A 23,525-nucleotide genomic window follows, 5' to 3' on the forward strand; every position below is an offset into this window, starting at 1 on the left:
GTGAGTTTTCATAACAACTTTTTGAAAACCTGTTTTAACTGTTTCAGTTGTTTAAATTTGTCTTAAACGGTAGTTTTTCAAAGGTTATAAATATAACCTTCTTTCAAATATTTAACACGAATATAAAAGAGAGAAGTTTTATCAAAAAGAGAGATTACCAACTGTATGTGAAAAGGTGTTTTTCCAAGTTTAACAAAATTGTTTTTGGGCTTTGTTGTGATTCAAGAACTAATCAATAGGGTTTCTGGTGTACTGTAATTCCAGGTGTTTCCTACCCTTTCTTAGTTTCTTGTAATTGTTCAAATTACACTTTGTAAAATTGTTTGTAAAAATTTTGCAAAGTCAGTGTGATTCTGGCTTGAAGTGTTTGTTGTGTGCAAAGAGGGTGAGTATGCTTTTTGGGATTCAAAGTCACCTCTTTGTTGTGTGTTGTTGTAATCTGTGATTGGTTACTTAGTGGAATACTCAGTGCTTTGACTGAGAACTGGATGTCGCTCAGGGATTAAGTGAACCAGTATAAATCTTGTGTGTAAATCTCTCTATCTCTCTTCTCCATAACTGTTTGATATATCCGCTGTCATAAACAACCGGTTAAATCGTGTTTTTAACCGATTGAATTTATTATATCAGTTTCTGTTTGACTATTTGATTGACTTTCTGAATTTCTTATCCGAATTGATTGTTAAAGATTCATTCTAAAGAAAGTATTTGTGAAAATCTTTTATAAACAATTGACCTCTCCCTCTTGTTTTAGCCATCAATCCTAACAATTGGCATCAAGAGCTATGTTCTTGAAAGGTACTCAAGTCTTTGTTTTCTGAAAATCTTTTGATGGCTGATAAAAGTTTTTTTTTTGGGGAAGGTGCCTCTTTGAATAAACCACCTTTGTTCTGTGGTCAAAATTATCCAATTTGGTGTATAAGAATGAAGTTCTTTATTCAATCCTTATATAAGAATATTTGGAATGTTATTTCAAATAATACCTATGTGCATATGCCTGAAATTAATTATGCATCATCTAAAGAACATCTTGATTGTATGGCACAACATATTATTGTGTTTGCTTTAGACTCTGATGAATTACTCAAGATTTCATAATGCACTTTAGCTAAGGAAATGTGGGAACACTTGAGAAATGGCACAAGAATCCAAAGAGTGACTTGATGGATAAAGAAGAGTCTTCTGCTGATTTAATCTCTTCTGAAAACAAGTTAGAAGTCTTCTTAATGACCAAGGGAGAATCAGAATCAAGTCAGGTAAGTACAACCTCTTCTAATAAGTGTGAAAGTTATTTTCAATTACTTGATGCTTTCCAAGAAATCCATGAAGAAGCTAAGAGATTAACTTTTTCAAATAACCGATTGAAATGTGAAAATAACAAGTTGAAAATGAGAATCACAATTCTGGAAAAAGATTTGAATCAATCAAAAGCTGATTTAGAAAATTCTGAACTGATTTATGAAAAATCCTCTTGCAAATGTGATTCAAGTTTCTGCAAAAACTGTAAGTCTCTTTAAGAGAAAGTTTTATATCTTGTGAAAACAATTGATATCATTTCGAAAGGAAAATCAAATTTTGAAGATGTGTTGGCATCCCAAACATGTGTTTTTGGAAAATCTGGCTTGGGTTTTAACCCCCAAAGCAAACAAAGTGGGTTCTGCAGGATCAGGAGGTTTTCTGTTCCTAAGGGTATTCTGAAATGGGTTCCTAAGGATCCTAATGTTCATTGGAAACACATTAACACTTATGGACCCAAATTCGTAAGGGGACCAGATCTAGGAACTTGATTTTGTTTCTTTTGTAGGGTTGTTTGGGGAGAAAACAGCACCTATGGTATCTACATAGTGGTTGTTCAAAACATATGACAGGTGATGCATCCAAGTTCATCAGCATCTCTCTCAAACAAGATGGGCATGTAACCTACGGTGACAACAACAAGGGAAAAATCCTTGGCAAAGGTACATAGGTAATGAAAATAGCTTGCATATTCATGATGTGCTCTATGTTGAAGGTTTGAAGCACAACTTGCTCAACATTAGTCAGCTATGTGACAGAGGTTACCAAGTTACTTTTAGGACTAATTCATGTGAGATTCGCTTGCCTAATTCAAAGGATGTTCTGTTCATTGGTAAGAGGTCTAACAACATCTATTTGCTTGATATATCTAGTTCTACTTCAATAGGTTGTCTTTTATCAAAACATGAGGAATCATGGCTTTGGCATAAAAGGATTGCTCATATTCATATGAATCATTTAAATAAGCTTGTTTCAAATGAACTTGTCCACGGCTTACCCAAACTCAAATTCGAAAAAGAACATGTGTGTGAAGCATGTCAAAGGGGGAAACAAAGTAGAAAATCTTTTAATTTGAAAAACTGTGTTTCAACTTCAAAACCCCTTGAACTTTTGCACATGGATCATTTTGGTCCTTCTAGGACTATGAGTCTTGGAGGAAATATGTATGCTCTTATGGTTGTAGATGATTTTTCCAGGTACACTTGGACTCTTTTTCTACACTCAAAGAAGGAAGCATATTCAGAATTTAAGAAGCTTGCAAGGAAACTTCAGAACACATGCTGCAGCAACATAGGAGCAATAAGAAGTGATCATGGAGGGGAGTTTCATAATGAAAAGTTCATCATCTTTTGCAACAAGATAGGAATCTCTCATAACTTCTCTGCACCAAGAACACCTCAACAGAATGGAGTGGTGGAGAGAAAGACTAGGTCTCTAGAAGAGCTTGCAAGAACCATTCTAAATGACTCTGCCCTACCAAAATGCTTCAAGGCTGATGTTGTGAGCACTGCCTGCTACGTGATGAATCGTGTGCTGATCCAGCCTATTCTAAAGAAAACTTCCTATGAGTTGCTGAATGGAAGAAAGCCAAACGTGAGCCACCTGAAAGTCTTTGGTTGTAAGTGTTATATTCTAAACAATGGCAAAGAAAGCTTAGGTAAGTTTGATGCTAAATCTGAAAAAGGTATCTTTCTTGGCTACTCTCTTAATAACCATGGTTATAGAGTCTATAATAAAAAGCTTATGACTGTTAAGGAATCTATTCATGTTGTTTTTTATGAGACTGACAAGTGTGAACAAGGTGCAGCTAAGATCAACACAAATGAAGATGATCAAAATATCTTTTTAAAGAATCTTGACAACAACACAAAAATCCAACCGGTTGAACCCTCGAGACAACCGATTGAAAATCTGCAGCAGGAAGATCTTCCAAAAGATTGGAAGATTCCAAAGGATCTGTCTATTGATAACATCATTGGTCAAATCCACAAAGGAGTATCCACCAGAAGGAATATGGCGAATTTCTGCAATCATACAACATTCGTCTCAAAGGTTGAACCTCAATCAGTTTGTGAAGCTCTCAAGGAAGAGTATTGGATAGCAGCAATGCATGAAGAGCTCAATCAGTTTGTGAGAAATGATGTATGGACTCTTGTTCCAAAAACCACTCAAATGAATGTGATAGGTACCAAGTGGGTGTTTAGAAACAAATTGGATGACTTAGGCATCATTACAAGAAACAAAGCTAGACTCGTGCCAAAGGATACAACTAAGTTGAAGGAATCGATTATGATGAAACCTTCGCACCTATGGCAAGGTTAGAAGCGGTAAGACTATTATTAGTTTTTGCTTGTATGAGCGGTTTCAAATTGTTTCAGATGGATGTGAAAAGCGAATTTCTCAATGGAATCGTGAATGAAGAGATCTATGTCTCACAACCACCTGACTTTGAAGATCACAAGTATTTAGAGTATGTATACAAGCTTAAGAAAGCCCTGTATGGCCTCAAACAAGCTCCACGTCAATGGTATGAAAGGCTAAGTCATTTTCTTTTATCCCATGAATATGAAAGAGGAAAGGTAGATAAAACTTTGTTCATTAAGAAAGTTGGATCTGATATCATCTTAGTGCAAATATATGTAGATGACATTGTATTTGACTCTTCTAATGCAAAACTTTGTGAAAATTTTGTCAAAGCTATGCAGGGGGAGTTCGAAATGTCAATGATGGGAGAGCTTTCATTCTTCCTCGGTCTACAAATTAAGCAATCCAAAGAAGGAATCTTTGTATGTCAATCCAAGTATTGCAAAGACATTCTTAAGAAATTTGAGATGGAAGCATGTAAAGCAGCAACAACACCTATGTCAACAAACTGATATTTAGGTGTTGATGAAGTTGGACCAGAAGTTGATAAAACCATATACAGGGGTTTAATAGGTTCTCTTCTTTATGTAACTGCAAGCAAACCAGATATTATGTTTGTTGTTTGTCTTTGTGCTAGATTCCAGTCCTGTCCTAAGGAGTCACATCTCAAAGCTGCAAAGAGGATCCTAAAATATCTAAAAGGCACAATATCCATGGGTTTATGGTATCCCTCACACTCTCCTATTCATTTAGTAGGTTATTCTGACTCTGATTTTGCAGGTTGCAAATTAGATAGGAAGAGTACAAGTGGGACATGCCACTTACTTGGATCAAGCCTCATTTCATGGCACAGTAAAAAGCAAGCATGTGTAGCTCTATCAACTGCTGAAGTTGAATATATAGTTGTTGGTAGCTGTTGTGCGCAAATTTTGTGGATCAAACAACAACTTGAAGACTTTGGATTAAAGATTAACAAAGTACCTCTTATGTGTGACAACACAAGTGCCAGCAACTTGACAAAGAATCAAGTTCAACACTCAAGGAAAAAACATATTGAAATAAGACATCACTTCATTCGTGACCATATAAACAATGGAGACTGTGAAATCAAGTTCGTTTCAATAGAGAGTCGGCTTGCTGATATCTTCACTAAACCTTTATCAAAGGACATGTTCTATTCTCTAGGAAATGAATTGGGAATACTTGATATGCATGCTTTACCTTAAATGTATCTTCTTTTAATTTGTCTATTTGATGAGATAAATAGGGGGAGAAATTGGATGATTGGCTTTGTAATGTAATGTTCTTAATTGTGTTTTACTGTTTCTTTTTTAACATTGCTATTATAAACTGTTTTAGTTGGTTTAATTTTATCTGTTATTTCTGGTTTACAGAATTTTAACCGGTTATCTATGTGAAATAACCGATTGTTCTTATATATCTCTATTTATTTGAAAACTGATGTATAATGTATATCTGTTTTGGATTAGATTATCCTGTGTTTGTTCAGTGAATGCAGGATTCAACAAATTCTAAACAAAGAACATTTCTAAAAGCATCCCAAGGATTTGTCTCCATCAAATAGGGGGAGATTGTTGAAGATGGGAAGCTTTGATGTATCAAATCCTCATGGAACCTAAAGCTGTGTTGCTTTTTAGGTTTGAGTTTAGTTAAGGGGGTTTAGAATCTTTTTAAGATCAGTCTTGATTCTCACAAAAAGATTGTTTCAATATGTTTCAAAAAACTAAGTATTTTTCCATGCAAAGGAAAAACAACCGATTAAAGTTTCGAGACAATCGGTTGTTTGTCACTTAGCTGACAAAGGAGTTTTGAAACTGTTTTTTGAATCAGTTGTATAACTGTTGAAACCATTCTACCGGTTAAATCGTAGTTTCAACCGATTAAATGTGAGTTTTCATAACAACTTTTTGAAAACCTATTTTAACAGTTTCAGTTGTTTAAATCTGTCTTGAACGGTAGTTTTCAAAGGTTATAAATATAGTCTTCTTTCAAATGTTTAACACGAATATAAAGGAGAGAAGTTTTACACTCTGATTTGAGATCAAAAAGATAGATTACCAATTGTATGTGAAAAGGTGTTTTACCATGTTTAGCAAGATTGCTTTTGGGCTTTGCTATGATTCAATAACGGATCAATAGGGTTTCTGGTGTACTGTAATTCCAGGTGTTCTGGTGTACTGTGTTTCTACCCTTTCTTATTTTTTGTAATTGTTCAAATTACACTCTGTAAAACTGTTTATAAAATCCTATAAAGTCAGTGTGATTCTGGCTTGAGGTGTTTGTTGTGTGCAAAAAGGGTGAGTAGGCTTTATGGGATTCAAAGTCACCTCTTTGTGGTATGTTATTGGAATTTGTGATTGGTTACTTAATGGAATACTCAGTGGTTTGACTGAGGACTAGATGTAGCTTAGGGATTGAGTGAACCAGTATAAACCTTGTGTGCAAATCTCTCTATCTCTCTTCTCCATAACTGTTTTATATTTCCGCCGTCATAAACAACCAGTTAAATTGTATTTTTAACCGATTGAGTTTCTGATATCAGTTTCTGTTGGACTATTTGATTGACTTTCTGAATTGCTTATTGATAAGTGTCAATGTGTAGTTTTTATGATTTAGAAAATTGAACACTTTGGAATTTAATTGTTGCTTAATGTAAGAAAATTACCCTAATCTGAGAATTATTGAATCTGATTATATATTTTGAACCAAGAAACAAATGAAGAAATTTAATCTCAATTTTTGTGTAAATTGCAGATGAATATGAAGCATTGAAAGAATGTACTCAAGCTGACATTGAAAGAAAGAAAGTAAAAACATAATTGGATCATAAGAAGATTTAGCTCAAGCTAGAGGATTTAGCTCAAGCTAAAACTGTCCAAAGTTGATTAAAGGTGCAGTACTAATCTAGCACAGGCTAGAATTGCTAGCTCAAGCTAAAACTCTCAAGAGTTGATTAAAGGTGCAATACTGATCTAGCCCAGGCTAGAATCGCTAGCTCAAGCTAAAAATGCACCGAAAGATATAACTTAAGCTAAATTGGCTAGCTTGAGCTAAAGTTCATTATATAAATTTTGAAACACAACTCAAAAGGAAGCGGTGGAAAAAGATTGGATTTTTATAGAGAGAGGTTAGTGAGAGAAAAAGAAGAAACCTCTGTTCTTAGGAGAATAACTTGCTCAGATCAGCCCTTCTTATGCAATCCAGATCAAGAATGAAGATTGGAGGAGCTGTCATGAGTGGCTAAGTTCTTTCTACCTTGGGATTGAATGTAATTTACCTTGATCAAATGTATTCTTGGTGATATATATATATATATATATATATATATATATATATAATATTCTCTTTTCTACTTGTTCTTGGTATTTTCGTTTTATGCTTATTGCTTGATTCTGTCTGATCAATAGAGTCTTGATTTTGATCCTTAAATTTAACTGGAAAGTACCTTTAAGGATCTGAAATAGACGAAAATACTTGATAAATTGTAATGCTAGGAATAGATTCCAGGTTATTAATTGCATCATAATTCTGTTCATAAAGCTGGATGATTTGTTAGATATCTGAGGAATCAGTATTTGAGAAATTATCTTATGAATTTCATCTGTGAGGAATCAAGGTGAATGACTTTAAATTAAGCATCAAGAATAAGTAGTTTTGAGTATTATGTATTATATTATTCCAAAATACAGATGATTGAGATAGACGCAATTCAATCCCAAGTATCTTTCTCAATATTTGATAAGTTGGTTTTGTTTTTGGTTGAATCGAACCCTAAACCTTTGAGTTACTTCTTGTGAAATCTTTTATTTGGTTATGAACAAGTTCTCAACATTATTTTCTATACTTAATGAGTTTTATAACAGAACATCTTAATTAGGATTGTTCCCTGTGGGTTCGACATTCATACTTTAAAGAGTACTATATTACAGTTGATTCGGTACACTTGCCAAGAAATATCAACACTTATCTGAATTGATTGTTAAAGATTCATTCTAAAGAAAGTATTTGTGAAAATATTTTATAAACAATTCACCGCCCCCTCTTGTTTTAGCCATCAATCCTAACAAAAAGAGCATTGCAATAATGTAGTAGCTGAAAAAGAAGATGAGACTGAGAAGTTAGAGAGAGAAAAGAAAAGAAGTGAGGAAGAAAAAATTAAAAATAAGGAGAGAAGTGTTCTTGAAAAAGATTTATCATATCCTCATCCTCCTTCAAAAAAAGAGAAGGAAAGAAAATTCTTTGACAAATTGCTCCCTAAAAATTATTTTGTAGGAAATTTGAAGCAAGATTAAACATTTGAAAGATTTCGAAAGAATAGGAGCTATATTGAAGAAAGAAATAAGTGCTGGAGGATAGATACAATGTCATTATTAAAAAAGGCTTGCCTAAAAAATTCAAGGACCCAGGGAGTTTTAACCTTCCCGTGTCTATAGGTGCTTTATTTGTAGACAATGATTTATTGGATTTGGGAGCAAGTGTAAATATAATTCCTTTGGCAATGCTGAAGAAAATAGGTGATTTGGAGATTAAAGCCACCAAGATGACTTTAAAGTTAGTTGATCAAGTAACCAAGTATCCATATGGTGTGGTTGAAGATGTTCTCGTCAAGGTGGATAAATTCACATTCATTGTGGATTTTGTTGTGATGGACATGAAAGAAGATGAGGAGGTTTCCTTGATACTTGGAAGACCCTTTATGAAGACTGCTAGAATCATAGTTGATGTTGACAAAGGAGAACTTCAAGTTAGAACTCAAGATAAGGAGGTAACTTTAAATCTTTTTTATGGTCTTAAAATTTTTAATGCAGGGGAAGAATGTGTACAAAAGGATGGATCAAAGAGATATTCCACCTTGAAATAAACAGGCGTCAAGCTAGATGACATTAAACGAGCACTTACTGGGAGGCAACCTAGTCCACATTTTAGTTTTATGTTGTTTTGTTACCTTTGTTGATTTTATTTTTCAAAAAAAAAAAAATTCCTATATGCCTCCTAATCATTTTGCAGGTTATGTATTTTGACCTGGGGACAAGTTTTATTATTCAAGGGGCAGATCCAGAAAATGAAGCAAGACTATAGATAAAGATTTTAACAAAAAGTTGGATGACTTCTTAAGAAGAGAGGATTGAGCAAAAATATGATTTTATCTTTCTAATTATTTATTCTTTCAGTTATTTGAATTTTGTCTTATTTTTTTGTTTAGTTTTTCGGTTATTTTGTTTATTTGCTTATTTTCTTAGTTGTTTATTTGGTAATTTGAATAAATTTGGTTTTGTTAGTTTTATGTCTTGAATTAATTTTATTGAATAAATTTCAATTTAATGTTTTGTTTTCTAGTTTTATTTTTCTCAAATAAAAAAGGACTAGAATATTAGTTTTGAATTGTGGGAAAAAAATTGTTTTTAAATAATAAATAGTGAGATGAATTAAACACAGGTTAAAAAAGAAAATATGATTGAATCCCTATTCAAATGTAGTTGAAATTATGATACATGAAAATTTAATAGGATGATTGATTATGACAGAGAATGACAAGACAAAAAAGGAATGAGACCAATTAAACTGAGTGTGTAAATCTTAAACAATTTTGAGAGTTTTACTGATGAATTGACAATTGTGGTTGCTTAATTTTTATTTTTGTTACATCATAAAAGAGAATGAAGATGATTGAGGCATTTGTTGTGTTAATTAGGAACCTAGGGCCAAATAGCCAACCTTTATCTTATTAGAATTCCATTTTCTTTTTATCCCTTTTGGGCCAAGATTTTTTTTGTTAATATTGCACCTTAACCTTTATGATATAATTTCCTATCCTTTAGCATGTCTAAGGAAGGAGAACATAGATTGCAATACATATAGAAAAGGGAATGGTTGGTTCTGATTGTTGAAAATTCAAAAAGTTGAAAATAGGAAAAATCTATTCCTATTGATTGAAAAAAAAGAAAAAAAATTGTTGAAAATAATAAAAAGATAGAAAGAAAAATGAGAAAAGTGTGACATTGAAAGAAAGTGGTGATTAGATAACATATATGTTCTCTATAATTAGATTGTAGCTATGTTCTTCTTTAAGATGTGCATTTTGTTATCTAAGAAAAAACAATATTTTTTGGAAGCCCAACCTCATTACAACCCTAGAAAAGACCTTAAGATTCATGTTTCTAATATGTTTGTGATTTGAAGATGAAATGAAAAACAATTATGATTTGTTATGATTAAGTGAAAATAGAGAGAAACACTTACCCGTGAGCATATGAGAAGATATTCCTTGATGAATTATCATTTATTTGTTTTGATTTGATCTTGGAAGTTTATTGTGTATATATTTTTCAATATTTGAATTTGGAAGCATCATAAGTTTCTAATTTGATTTGTTGTTTAGTGTATTAAGCTGTTTGATGTTTAAATTCAAATATATTCATTTACTTTGCTTGAGGGCAAGCCAAATTCTAAGTTGGGGAGAGTGATAAGTGTCTGATATCAGTGATATTTCATATTAAAATATAAACATTTATGAATATTTATTGCTAATTTACATATAAAATAATCCCTTATTTATGAATTTACACCTTTTTACATTTTTTATGATCTTTATTTGAATAAGAGCATTTTATTCCCAAATTAGGTGTTAATTGCAAATGTTTAGGGAGGATTGAAAATTTGGAGTAAAGGAGAATAATTTGAGCTAAAAAGAGAAAGATAGAAGGTCCCAGAATGGAAAAAGATGCAGAAAAAGACTATTCCGCAACAGTAGTATCTCGCTCAAGTGAGATATTCTCGCTCAAGTGAGATATTCTCGCTTGAGTGAGAATGCGTAAAAAAGATTGGGTCTTTTTATGTTTTATCACTTAGTTCTTTAGCGCGACGCAGGAAGCAACCTAACCTTAGAAAATTAGGTTAAATAGGGGGCTAGAGGCTCAACCCTAGTGTGCCAGATTGAGAGGAAAACACCATAGAGTGAATTGTAACCCAATTGGGATAATGGAAGGTGCTAGAAGTATGCGTGGCTAATTCTACCCTTTGGGATTGGGAGTAATTTGCTCAAACTCTTATGTATTGAGGTGATATATTATATATTAATATTCAGTTCTTGATTATTGGTATTGTTTTTTACTTTTAACCTTTCGTGACAAATTGAGAATCTTAAATCTGATCCGGAGGTATTTTTAGAGTTCAGACCTGAACAACAATACTTAACATATTTGAGTGTTAGGGATAAACTTGAAATGTTAATTGTCATTAACGTCTGAGTGTGATTCTAAGTTTTTTTTATAAATATGAGAGGGATCGATATTTATGAAACATTCTTAAGGATTTTATATGCGAGGGATCGATATAAATGAATTTTCTACGGGCATCAATTTCAATCAAAGAACTCAATATTAACATGCTAATCAAAATACATGAGAGTGGGAGAGATGAAACCTAATCCCTATTTTTCCAATTGAAGCAATTAATTCTTTGTTTGTTTTTCTTATTGATCAGTGCCAACACAATCACTTCAAAACTCTTTTTATTGTTCTCTTTTTATATTAAGCGAATATTGTACTCGATAATTCACTGTTCCTTGTGGGATCGATATCTGTCCTTAGGGACAATTATTACTTCTAACAAACGCGGTGCACTTGCCGTAAAAAGTCATAAGCTCCAATAGTCCATCAAATAGAAGAAATGCGTGAGACTATTCAAAAGCTAAATGCTGAACTTATGGAAAAAGATGCCAAGGAGTGGACACTAGAAAAAAAGATGGAGCTAATGTTGAAAAATCATGAAAAACAAAGTGAACCACCCATGCTCAAAAAAGTTGTGTAGATGCACAAACAAGCTGAGCATATGTGCAAACAAGATGAACAAATGCAACTCATTCAAATGAATAATCTCATGTCAGGCTCTTCAAATCCTACTACCAGTGGACATCATAAAGGAGATCACATTAAAGATAATAGTGCAGAAAAATATTAGTTGTCTTTTGAATTATATAATAGATTTGACTCTTTTAACTTGTTTCCAATAGTGTTTGTTGTGTAATATGATTTACTTTTAATTTGTATATAACTCTTTCTTAAACTATGTATTAGAGTTAATTCCAGTTTAACTTGATTCAATTTTGAGTATTTATAAGCAGATTTAAAAATTGTTTATAAACCGAGATTAATAATACATATAAAAATAGCCACCAAAACTGATTTGATAGCTGATTCTAAAGTGACCGACATAGGATTGACTGATCTAATTAAAAAATTATATTTAGCTATTGAAATAATTTTGGTTGCTATAGGTCTCCAATTCAACCACCAAATTAGCCACCACAATTTATTTATTTTTAATTAATTATTTTAACTCATTAAAGACTGATTTAGCGACTGATTTCCAATAAAAATGGTCGCTAATTTGGTTCTTGGAATTCAGGTTACCAAACTTTTTGTGACCGATTTAGAAACTTAAATTTTCATCGCTAAATTACGACCACTTTATTATTCTATTCGTTAAATGCTTTGCAACTAGAGTTTTCACTTCCATCTTTATTTGGTGTCTATTTCAGTCGTGTATGTTCTTAGCAACCTATTTTAGTGGTAAGTGATTTTTTTGTAGTGTATGATAGGTTCAAATCGCTACGTCTAAGTCAATGCACGAGTTTTTTTTGGAAGTAGAGTCAAATGTTTGAGTATGTGTGTCAGAAGAAGTTTAACATGAGAAATATTGATCATAAAATTTTATAGACACGTAATTTCCTTGTGTATATCTATGAGCATTGATGAATTTCTGAGTGTTAATTGAAGTTCAATTTATATTAGAAGTTTTAAAAATAACTATCTTACCCTTTCTTTTTATTTTATATGTGATTATCGGGTATTTGTATTGAAGCAGATCATTTTACTGGTGATAGAACTCTACTGATGGAGAAATTTGTGTTTTATCAAATAATTATTTTAAGTTATGTAAATATTAAAATCCTTAATAAGAGTAATATATTTTGAAATATTGTATGAATGAGATGTATATTTATAAATACTTAATTAAATATTACATGTGTATTATATTATTCATAGTTGGTAAATGTGGATGTTGCAAAGAAGAACTTACAAGTTACAACCATTCACATAGTTCTATACAAAATCACCAACATTATATATATAGGTACACAAAAACTTGTAACAGATTATTAAAAAAAAATCAAATGAAGAAACGATAGATACATAGATAAAAATATACATGGACTATTTTAAGATCAAAACTGAAATCCTCATAACATTTTGTGTTGGTTTCAAAGATTGCACTTATTTTCGCACATCTTAGCACAGAGATTCTCGGCTTTAGAGTCAGTGGGGTTGACGCATCCTGCAACGCACTGTGCATAACAATGTTTATTCGACGTTTCATCATTCTTAGCGTTATTCCCATTTCCACGTTCCATCACATGTTGAAACTGACCTAATCCCTTGCCTATAATCTCTTTCTGAGTGGTTCCTCCTAAAACATCATGTTTAAGAACAGTTACACGACGACCATGGCTCGTCATGAACATGGTGGCAACCAAGAGGATCAATGCAACTTCTTTAGAACTCATTTTGTGACAATTGTTTGTGAAAAGGTTGATTTACTTCTCCACCAAGAGAAAAAAAAAACCTTAATAACATGTGGGGTGTGCTTAATTGGGTTTTCATTGGAACCTTAGATAGTGTTTGTGGTCGTGAATGACGCTAATGGAAGCATCTATATTTTGACATGAAAATAGTTAGATTGGTGAATGTGTTCTTGTGATTTTTCTCTCTATAAATTGCACTAAATTAACACCACTAATTTCTTCCTTTTTTTTATTGTTCTTTCTTTATTGTGGATCCTTTTCCTCTGTCATCACCCACCACTAAACAATGCATGAGGAATATGTACCATTCCCTTTTTCCTTTCCCTCACTTATTCATTGGCATTATTAGTTATTAACATGAATTTCTTTTTAATTTCCTAAAACAAATTTAATCATTGTATGTACATTTTTTAATATTTTTAATTTTCTCGTAAAGTATTGTTGCTTACTAATGAAGTCATTATGATGGGTAAATTTTTAGGTAAATTATATTCTTGGTTTCTGATTTTTCTATGGGATTCCATTTTAGTTCTTCGATAATTTTCCAATGAATTTTAAGTATCGTACTTTTTATTTGTCATTTTTTTAATCTGTTTCATCAAGTATATCGTTAAACAATGATATATCTATCAGTTGGATACTTTTACATGAATTACAACTGTGACATGTCATAAAATATTGTAATTTAAAGCATTGCCTCTCAACACTATTTGTATCGATATATATGTTTGCATCGAAAAGGTCCCCACAAATCATTTAGGACGTAACTCAAACTTGATGCTTTCAATTAGGATATGGGAGTTCTTTGCTTTGAAAGCAAATATCACATTTGTCCTTGGATCTGGCAAATTCAAGGTGCAAGCACCAAAATGATAAAGAATTTTATTTTCTATTAGAAAGGTGCAATATTTTTTAAGCCAACCTGCCCATTATATATGTAGAATTAGGTTAATACAATTCATCTTTATTAATTTATCCTTTTTTATTTCATGTTGTCCTTCTTAGATTAGTAGTTGCTATTATCTAATAAATTAGTGTCGATATCTTGTTGAAATAATATTACTAGGTCAATCATTTGAAGTATAGTTTGTTTTGGAGTTTAGAATTCTATTACGGTTTTATCTTTAAAAGACATTGTGAATAGTTGATGGAGGAATGTATATTTAAATTATTCTTTGTTGGGTCTATTAGTGTCTAAGTTCAAGAGGGGATGGGTGAATTGAGCTTATAAAATTTTCGCAAGAACACACAATTTTCAGTATACCAGAGACAAAAAGAACAGATTGATTTTACATGAAACAGATTGATTCTTCAGAGCAGTCTAGCACAATTTGACTTTGTTCAAATTAAAATTGTAATCAACAAAGAGTTATAACAGAATCAGATTAATTTTGATTTTATGAGTATGAAGAATACAGCTATGCCAAGAAATCAATCAACTTCATTCAACACAAGGTTTTAATGAGAATGAATCTTTCTCAGGTTTTAATGAATAGACAATTTGTTTTCAAATCAATTAAAACAGCATATACAACTGCCTTGTTTGAGATTACAAAGCTTTAACAAATCAGGAAGAACAGTTCTTATTTAAACCCAGAATTAACAGATTCAATTTCAAAAGAACATATTTAGTTCTTGACAGAATTAAGCAAAACCATAAATGAGTGCAGGGATGAGAAGAAAATGCACACAAGTTTTTATACTGGTTCACTCATACAGAGCTACGTCCAGTCTCACCTTACCCCAAGGTGGAATCCACTAAAACAGTACCAATTACTTACAAACACAGCAGTTCTTGAACACTACAAGAACAACACAAACAATGCTGAAAAACCCTATTTCAACACACCTTGCACTCCAAGAAACCCTATCAAGGAGTGACTAACATTTACACCTTTACAAAACAGAATAAAGGAAAGATTACACCTGAAAAGAAGATGCAAGAACTCAAAACCAGTAGTTCAATTTGCTGCAGAACTGCACCAGCACCTTCACCAAGATCAAAGGTTTCCTAGAACAAGCACACTTGAAAATCTCTTTGGAAAACCTTTCAAAAAACTTTCAATCCTTCTTCTCACATGGAAAACGTTTGATCTCTGTCAAAAACGTAATTGCTCAGCTCCCTTTTCATGTGAGAGAGACTTTTCTTTATATAGAAAACAGTTTCTAACTTCTTTTCAAAAAACAGTTGAAAAGCAGTTATGAAAACAACAGATTCATTTTTGAACTTAACAGATTTATTTTGTGAAAACCGCCAACTCAGCTAACTGAAATAACTGTCTGAGTTGTACCTTTGGTGCCCTAACTAACTTGTGAAAAAACCTTTCAGCTGACCAAAGAATAAACATGTTCTTTCTCAGTGAAACAGATTAAAATATAGCAAACAGGCCAGCTCAGCTTTAACTGAAATAACTAACTAAGCTTTACCTGTGGTGCCCTAACAAAATTTTAGAAAAGCCTTTTAACAGAGAAGAAATAAACCGATTCTTTCTCCATAAAACAGATTTATTTTGTACTGATTTAAACTTTTAAGAGCACTTTTAAAAGCTTTTCAAAAACCCTTTAACCACATCATGTGCTTGATCTAGACTTGGTTAGGCATCTAGGATGGGTCATACAGCAAAAGGCAACCTTACACAATTACAAGCCTAATTACAAATGAATCTAAAACCTATTATAATCTTCAAAGTACTCAAGCTATTTTCTTCATCAAACACACATCAAGCCTTGGTAGGGAAGAAGCTTCCTCCACCTTCAACATTCTTGACCTCAATTCATAAGCGATGTAAGATTATTAGGCGTACCGGAACAACCCCCAATCAAAGACTAAGAAAATAAGGGTTCGTCTGAAGTGGATGATTGAGCTATTGGACATGTTGGCTTGATGAGTTGCCAAGGTTTGTTTAATAAAGATCAAATGGTGTTTCACCTACAAAAGATTCTCCGACCCCAAGTTAGTAAGAACTTAGAGAAATATAATAATATTTAAGTGAATGTATGAGATTGAGTTAGTACTCCCAGAAGAATAAAGTTATATGGGTCTAGTGAAATAACCAATAAGATAGGTATAAGATATTAGTCTGACTAATCTATTATCAAATAGAGTTGATTTCTATTGTAACAGAAATTAGTTTTCAAGTGAACCCGAGTTGTTCAGATTTATAGGTGGTTTGACCAACTATCTCAAGTGAATAGTATATTCTCAATATTTTCGGTAGTACAAGTGCTAATTTCATATAAAAATTACATGTCACATTTGAGGGTTTAGACCTTTTCAATTGAATTTTACAAGTTGAACAATATTTTACTTTGTACCATGTGTCCATTTACTAACAATTGTGTATAATTTTATTTTATAGGATTCTTTCACTAAAACCCTTAAGAAGTGCTTTGGTTATTTCACTTATGATGAAAATCATCAAGTTGAACTATTTAAGTTTCGCCAATATGGTTTTGTACCTTATTATTAAGCAAATTTTAGTATGGTTTTGTAGCTTATTATTAAGCAGATTTTGAAAAGATATGTAAGTGAGTCCTTGGCTTAGCTATGAGGTTATATTTAATTCCTTTATTTTATTTTTGTCTCATTCATGATATTTGTAGATAATTAGCTAACTTCAATAACCAAACTTATTGAAGTCAGATTGAAAGGCTTTAAACCTTGTCTTTCTAAATAATAGTATATCCCATTTAGCTTCCATTATCCATTACCTTCTACACCTATCCTACCAAAAATCTTCAACCTCTTCTAATCCTAACTTAACTCTTACTTTACCCATCAAACACCTTAATGCAACTCAAGTTTAAGAATGACGAGCCTAATGAGTATGTTAGAACTATGATGAGAAATTTATACCAAACCACAAGTTTGTCACGTCACGTTTTTTTTCTTTTGTTGTTGAATGAAGACACCCACACTAATCTAGTGAATCCCTAATAGCTAAAGATTGACCCTCTTAACCCACCTTAATATCCCCTTCATTTCCAATTGTCAACACAAGCCTTAACCGACCAACAATTCTCTCAAACCCTTAAATTTTTTAAGGCACCATCCAAAATCTATGGTGGACTTTGGAAGCTCCCACAACATCCTCCAACCTCACTTATGACATCACTTACAGCTACACACTTATTAGCTCACCATTTTTTTTATCTTGGTGAGAAACGACTAAAGAATCTCTTTAAACGTGTAAATGTGTCGTCCCAAGCATCGAATGGTTGTGCACACATGGTTTTATCACACACAAATTTGTTGTCCTCGACATTTCCTTCAATCACTTTCACAAAAATTATTATCCTACTTGGTGATTCCCCCACACCCCCACAACATACATCATACCACAAACTTTGTTAATTGATACATATGAACTATATTACATCAACAATCCTCCTTTAACCTGCTAATTCAAGATTCTCCACCCAACCAACCCAAGTGTAGATACATTTCCAATTCCTCACAATTACACCTTTCTAAACCTTTCCCCAACCCATACAACACTCTTACACAATCACATTTCAACTTTCTGTAAACCTCATGACCTTCCACCACCGAAAATCGTAATAACCATTAATTAATCTCCTTCCTGACACCCTACTGACCAATGTCTGACCACTACCCACATGTTTAGAAGGATATCACAATGATGATACAAGAAGACATCGCTTCTCCTAACATAAGCCCATTTTCTTCACCATTTCAACTTGTCAAGAAAAAGAGTTGCGCATGACTTTTTTGTGTTTACCATTGAATACTAAATGTTATTACCATAAAAGATTGTTTCTCATACACACAATTGATGAGTTGTTGAACAAGTGAAGCATTGCTACTATTATTTTTAAGATTACTAATTTTTTGTGGTTCCCAAAGATAAACAAAAAACAACTCTTAGAAAATCATATGACCATTGTGAAATCCTTGTTATATCTTTCGGTTTAACTAATGCCTCCTCTATTTTTCAATCACTACAAAAAAACGTGTATGTGGTGGCGATTATAATATGACGGTTATTAAAAACCGCCACAATTTACTGTATAATACGACAGTTTCATAGACGCCATAATCTCCCTTCGAATTGTGGCATCTAGAACCGCCATAATTATCCTTCGAAATAAAAACTCTCCCACGTTTCGTTCCCTCCGTAATAACAATGTGTTTTAGTCCCAAGAAAGCCCAATAGTGGCCCAAACATTGAAGTATTCCTCTCTCTTCAAAAACCTATTTTCATCAACGTTGCCCCAAAACCCTAAACCTAAACCCTTCAAACGTTGTCTTGGCAATCCTCTGTGGCAGCTTTCTCTGATCACTAAATAATTAGACCCCTGGAAGCGTGGGCGCGATGGGGGTTTCAAGAGTGGGTGCGACGGTGGCAGTTTCAGGGGTGGCCGTGACAGTGGCGGTTGCGGTAGAGGTGGATTTGGCCGTGGCTGCGGAGGACGCGGCGATTTTTGCAACGAAAGGTCACCCTCCGAAGTCATAGGTTTTTTTTTCTTCCAGAACTTAAGAAACGTTTCAATTTCTTTGTTTTTTGTTGGGTATTTAACGAACACTGTTTGAACCCTGAAAAGTATCCTCTAGTATGTTGTTGATGACACAAGTCCATGGAAGGAGAAATCAACTATGGTTAGGCTTGCAAATAAAGTAAACAAGTTTAAACGAAAGAAACTGTGGAGGAATAACAAGAGGAAGGGTGTTGCAGAGATGATTGCAATGGTTGTCCTGCTTTGGTTTGGTTTTGTTAGGTTTTAACTTCATTTTAGTTGCTGTTAGAAATTGATTAATTAGTTGCTTTCTTTGTTGGATGATTGGATTGCTAAGGAAAAGGCCAAGGAAATTGCTAACAACAAGGTATGGAAACTCTTTCAATCTATACCTGCTTTTATTTTGACTGAAATTAGTATTTGTTTTTACTCAAGGTTGAATGAAATAACAGGCTAATATGATTTTAAATTTTAATTAGAAAGAGTTTTAGAAAAGATATACAATTAGGATGGGTGCTTAAATAAACATGGACTATTAATTGATTATGGTAAAGTTCTCATACTTTTTATTATTATTAATTATTATAATTATTATTATTCTGATTTATAGCGAACTCCCTGTTACTGTACTGTTTATATGGCTATATACTTTCAATTTCAGATTAAGAGTGGGGCTAAGTGAAAGACATTCAGTTTATGGAATTTCAAATAACACATTTGTACATATTGGTTTAAACCAATGTGTCTATTTATTGAGTTGTTTCAAACTCTTTGCTACTATATTGTCTTTATTGTTATCTGTGAAAAATTGGGAAGGGTAATATTGATTTTGTTTTGGCAGTTGCTTATGGATATATTAGCAGCTACATTAGTTTGCATTGCAAGTCTTATTCAGGAAGAATTTCTGTTTACAAGTATTGTGTTTACAGGTATTGTGTTTACAGCCCTAAAAATGTTATAATATTGTTTCCAGTCCTTAAAACTTTATTATAATATTGTTTTCATTTATTTTTTAAAAATTTAAAATTAACTCTAAATATATTTTAATTTATTCCAGGCACCAAATGTTAGAAGTGGTGCTCCATCACCAAACCAGAATATTATTGGATCAAGTGGAGGCAACAAGACAAATTAGAATTAGGATTATGGCTTTAGTTGTAATATGTTCAAATGTGAAAGAAATTATATTTTGATAATTTAATTTACTTGTTGTTTGGATTAGTTTGACATTATCAACTTTGTTCTCTTAATGAATGAATGAAGTCATCTTTTGATTATTATGTTTATCAATTTTAATTATATTATCAATGTTATAATTTAATTATATTATGAAACTTAACTATGTACTAAAATTTAATTATAATATGAAATTAAATAATATTATGAAATCAAATTATAAAATAGAATTAAAATAATTATTATAAATATTAAAAATAAAATTAAATATTTAATATTCGAATTATGATAGTTATAAAGTGTATTATAAATGGCATACTATACTGTATTAAGTGGCGGTTAAAACTGCCACTATTTACGTTGAAATTGGTTTACACAGTTTTAAAATTACGACATTTATAACTGACGCCAATTACATGCTTAAAATCGCCACTTTATACAATGCATAATATGGCGTCTGCTACAAAGGTTCTCAATTGATCGCCACATTAAACTTTGTGGCGGCAAGAATTCTGGCGGTACGCGGTACCGCCACAGACGTATAAGGCGGTGGTTAAAAATGTCAATTTTCGCAAAAATAACCGTCGCATTATACACGTTTTTTTGTAGTGAATCTCATATGAATGATTTACATAAAACCTATCTGAGAAAATTTGCTTGAGCTTTCTTTCATGGCATCTTATTGTACAACCCTAATTTTGATTCTTGTGTTAAACATAAGAATTAGTTTTACATTAGTTATTTTCCAACCAATTTCTTTTTAAGTTTTCTAAATGTACTTTCACTATAGATTCAATTAATTATTTACGTCACATTATTTTTGCAACATGTGTTTCTCCTAATGATGATAAAGCTCAGGTTATCCTACGATGACTAGAGCCATACTCTCTCATGTCCTTAGTTGGATTTCTTGGTCTCACGAAATTTAATCAATGTCATTGCACCTCACTCATCTCTGTTGAACCAAGTGGTATTCAAGCTTTGAAGAATCCAAACCCTTTGAAGGATGTTGAAGGATTGGCTGTGCTTGCTGTTGCTGAGCTGTCTTAGTTAGGATCTGGGGTAGTTTAAGTTTTGTAATCCACTCTTTGATTGAATCCAAAGCATAAGCATTCTCAATCTTTTTAAAAGAAAAGTGTTTTTCAAACTAAGTGAAAAACAACCGATTGTTTTGTCGAAACAACCGATTGTTTTATACTTAGGTGTTTTTAGAAAAGATTGAAAAATGTTTTTCAAATGGTTGAGCTGTTAAAACCAAAACAACCGATTGATTCGAGGAAACAACCGATTGTTTGTTTTGGTACCATAACAGAAAAACTGTTTTAGCTTTGACTGAGCTTTAAATGTTTTAATTGATTACGCTCGAGTCTTTAATGCTTTGACCAATCTTTAAATGCAATGAATAAGTTTGTTAAGATTTGATAACAAACATCTTTGAATAAATTCAAAAAAAAAAAAGATTTGAAAAATAACAATCTTTTGAGAACAACAAGATTCTGATTTTCAAATAGTTGAGATTGCTTAGAGATTGAGATTGATCAAAGTGTGTGAGATAGGATTTCTGCTTGTATTGATTTCAGATTTACTTCTGTAACAAGAGTAGTCCTTGTATTCTGTTGAACAAGTTTCTTCTGTGTGTTTGCTGAGAAGTGTTGTGTGTTCTTGAGGGGATCAAGATCAGCATTCTTAGTGTTGGTGTGTTGGCCAAGAGAAGTGTGTGTCTTGAGGGGATCAAGGTCACTTTCTTGGTTGTGTTGTAAGTGATCTAGGTTTGATTGCTTAGTGGAATTCCTCAGTGGTTTCTGAGAAGACTGGATGTAGCTCTGGGTTTGGAGTGAACCAGTATAAACATCTGTGTGCATTCTCTCTATCCTTAACTCTTTAAATTCAATTTTGTTTTTGTTTACTGGTATAAACAACCGATTGTTTCTGCGAAACAACCAATTGTTTTTCTGGTGCTGTTGTTTTTGCTTATTATTTTGGCAAACTGGATTCCATATGAATTGTTTCTTGAGATAATTTCATTCTTGACTTAAAAGTTTTCGAAAACCCTCTTTAAACAATTCACCCTCCCTCTAGTTTAAAGTCATCCATTCTAACAATCTCTCCTTTCACTACTATTATTTATTTAAATAATTTGACTTGGTTTACAAATGCAGCACAAGCATTTACATAATTGAGATTACAAATGGCAAAGCTACATACATTCTTTTTATAAAAAAATTTCAAGTCTTCTAACTTTAAAATGAATATATCTAGGTGATTGATGTTGTCCCCGATCAAGAAAGGTACCTTTTGACCTCTTTTAGCATGAAAATTTGACCAAAACTTAAGAATTTTTCTTTCTGCGAGGCAAATGTTCACCATCACCAAAAAAAAATTGTGAAATGGAGGCAATACTTGTTAGGTCATTTTTAAATTAATAGTAGTTGTTGTCTAACAACCTTTTCATTAACATGGATTAGACAACATATAAATTGATTAAAGTTATAAGCCTTGTTCCTTGGTGTGTGTTGTGTCACTAGTGCTAAATTCCTAAATAACAACAGTTAAAAGGCGACCATCATCAAAGAAAACGCGATAGAAATTCTGTAAAAGGGACAAACTTTTTGGCAATAGTTTACCTAAAATCGTTTTCAATTGAGAAAAATGACGATGATTATTTCATAAACTGTCATTAAAAGTAAAAAAACATAGAAACGACGGTGGTTATTAACATAATCATCATCATTTCTTTGATTTTATCCTTGCATCACGCTCATTTCCGCATTCTCTTCTTATTTTTGCCTTCTTCTTTAGGTTGCACTTCCCTTGTGCCGAAGGTTTTTGTGATTGTTGTTCGTGCCTCTTGCATTGTAGTCCCAGACTTAAGAATTCTTCTTTCTATGAGGGAATAGTTCATCACCACCAAAAGAATTGTTAAGAAATGGAGACAATACTAGTTAAGTCATTCTTAGATTAGTAGTAGTTGTTGCCTAACAACATTTTTATTAACATGGATTAGACAGAACGTATATAACAACACTTTTAATTTATTTTGAGATGGTTTAAATTTATTAATTATGTTTTATATACATTTATACTTGTGGATTCATTAATTTGTTTATAATTGTCAAATTTGTAAGTGTTTGTGCTAATGTAAGGGTCTGATAATGTATTATTTGCAAGTTTGTCAATTATACAAAAATAACAAATTTTAAAAAATACACATACAACGACAGTTCAAATAAAATTGTCGTTGTATTGAAGGTTTTAGCGATGATTTTGGTCGGTCATCATTTTTTTCAGTAACTTAAAATTTTAATGTTTTTTATTTCAAAATGGAACTCGCCTTTATTGAGTCTATTTATACGACAATTTCAAATAAAATCGTCGTTAAAACGCGATTTCATAAAGATGGTTTAAGACATCATTAAATTATAAAATCTTTATTAAGTACAATTTCAAAACTTTTTCTGAAAATATTTTTTTAACCATTGTTAAAAGTTGAGTGGTGTGTGCAGTAGTTCCTTCCATGCATAAAACTACCAGAAACAAATCCTCCTCGTTGCATAAAAAAATAGCGTCAAATTTGCAAGGACTATTGTGATAATTACATATATTGTCC

Source organism: Phaseolus vulgaris, chromosome 5, assembly GCF_051622355.1.
Source record: "Phaseolus vulgaris cultivar YP4 chromosome 5, ASM5162235v1, whole genome shotgun sequence".
Classification (NCBI taxonomy): domain Eukaryota; kingdom Viridiplantae; phylum Streptophyta; class Magnoliopsida; order Fabales; family Fabaceae; genus Phaseolus; species Phaseolus vulgaris.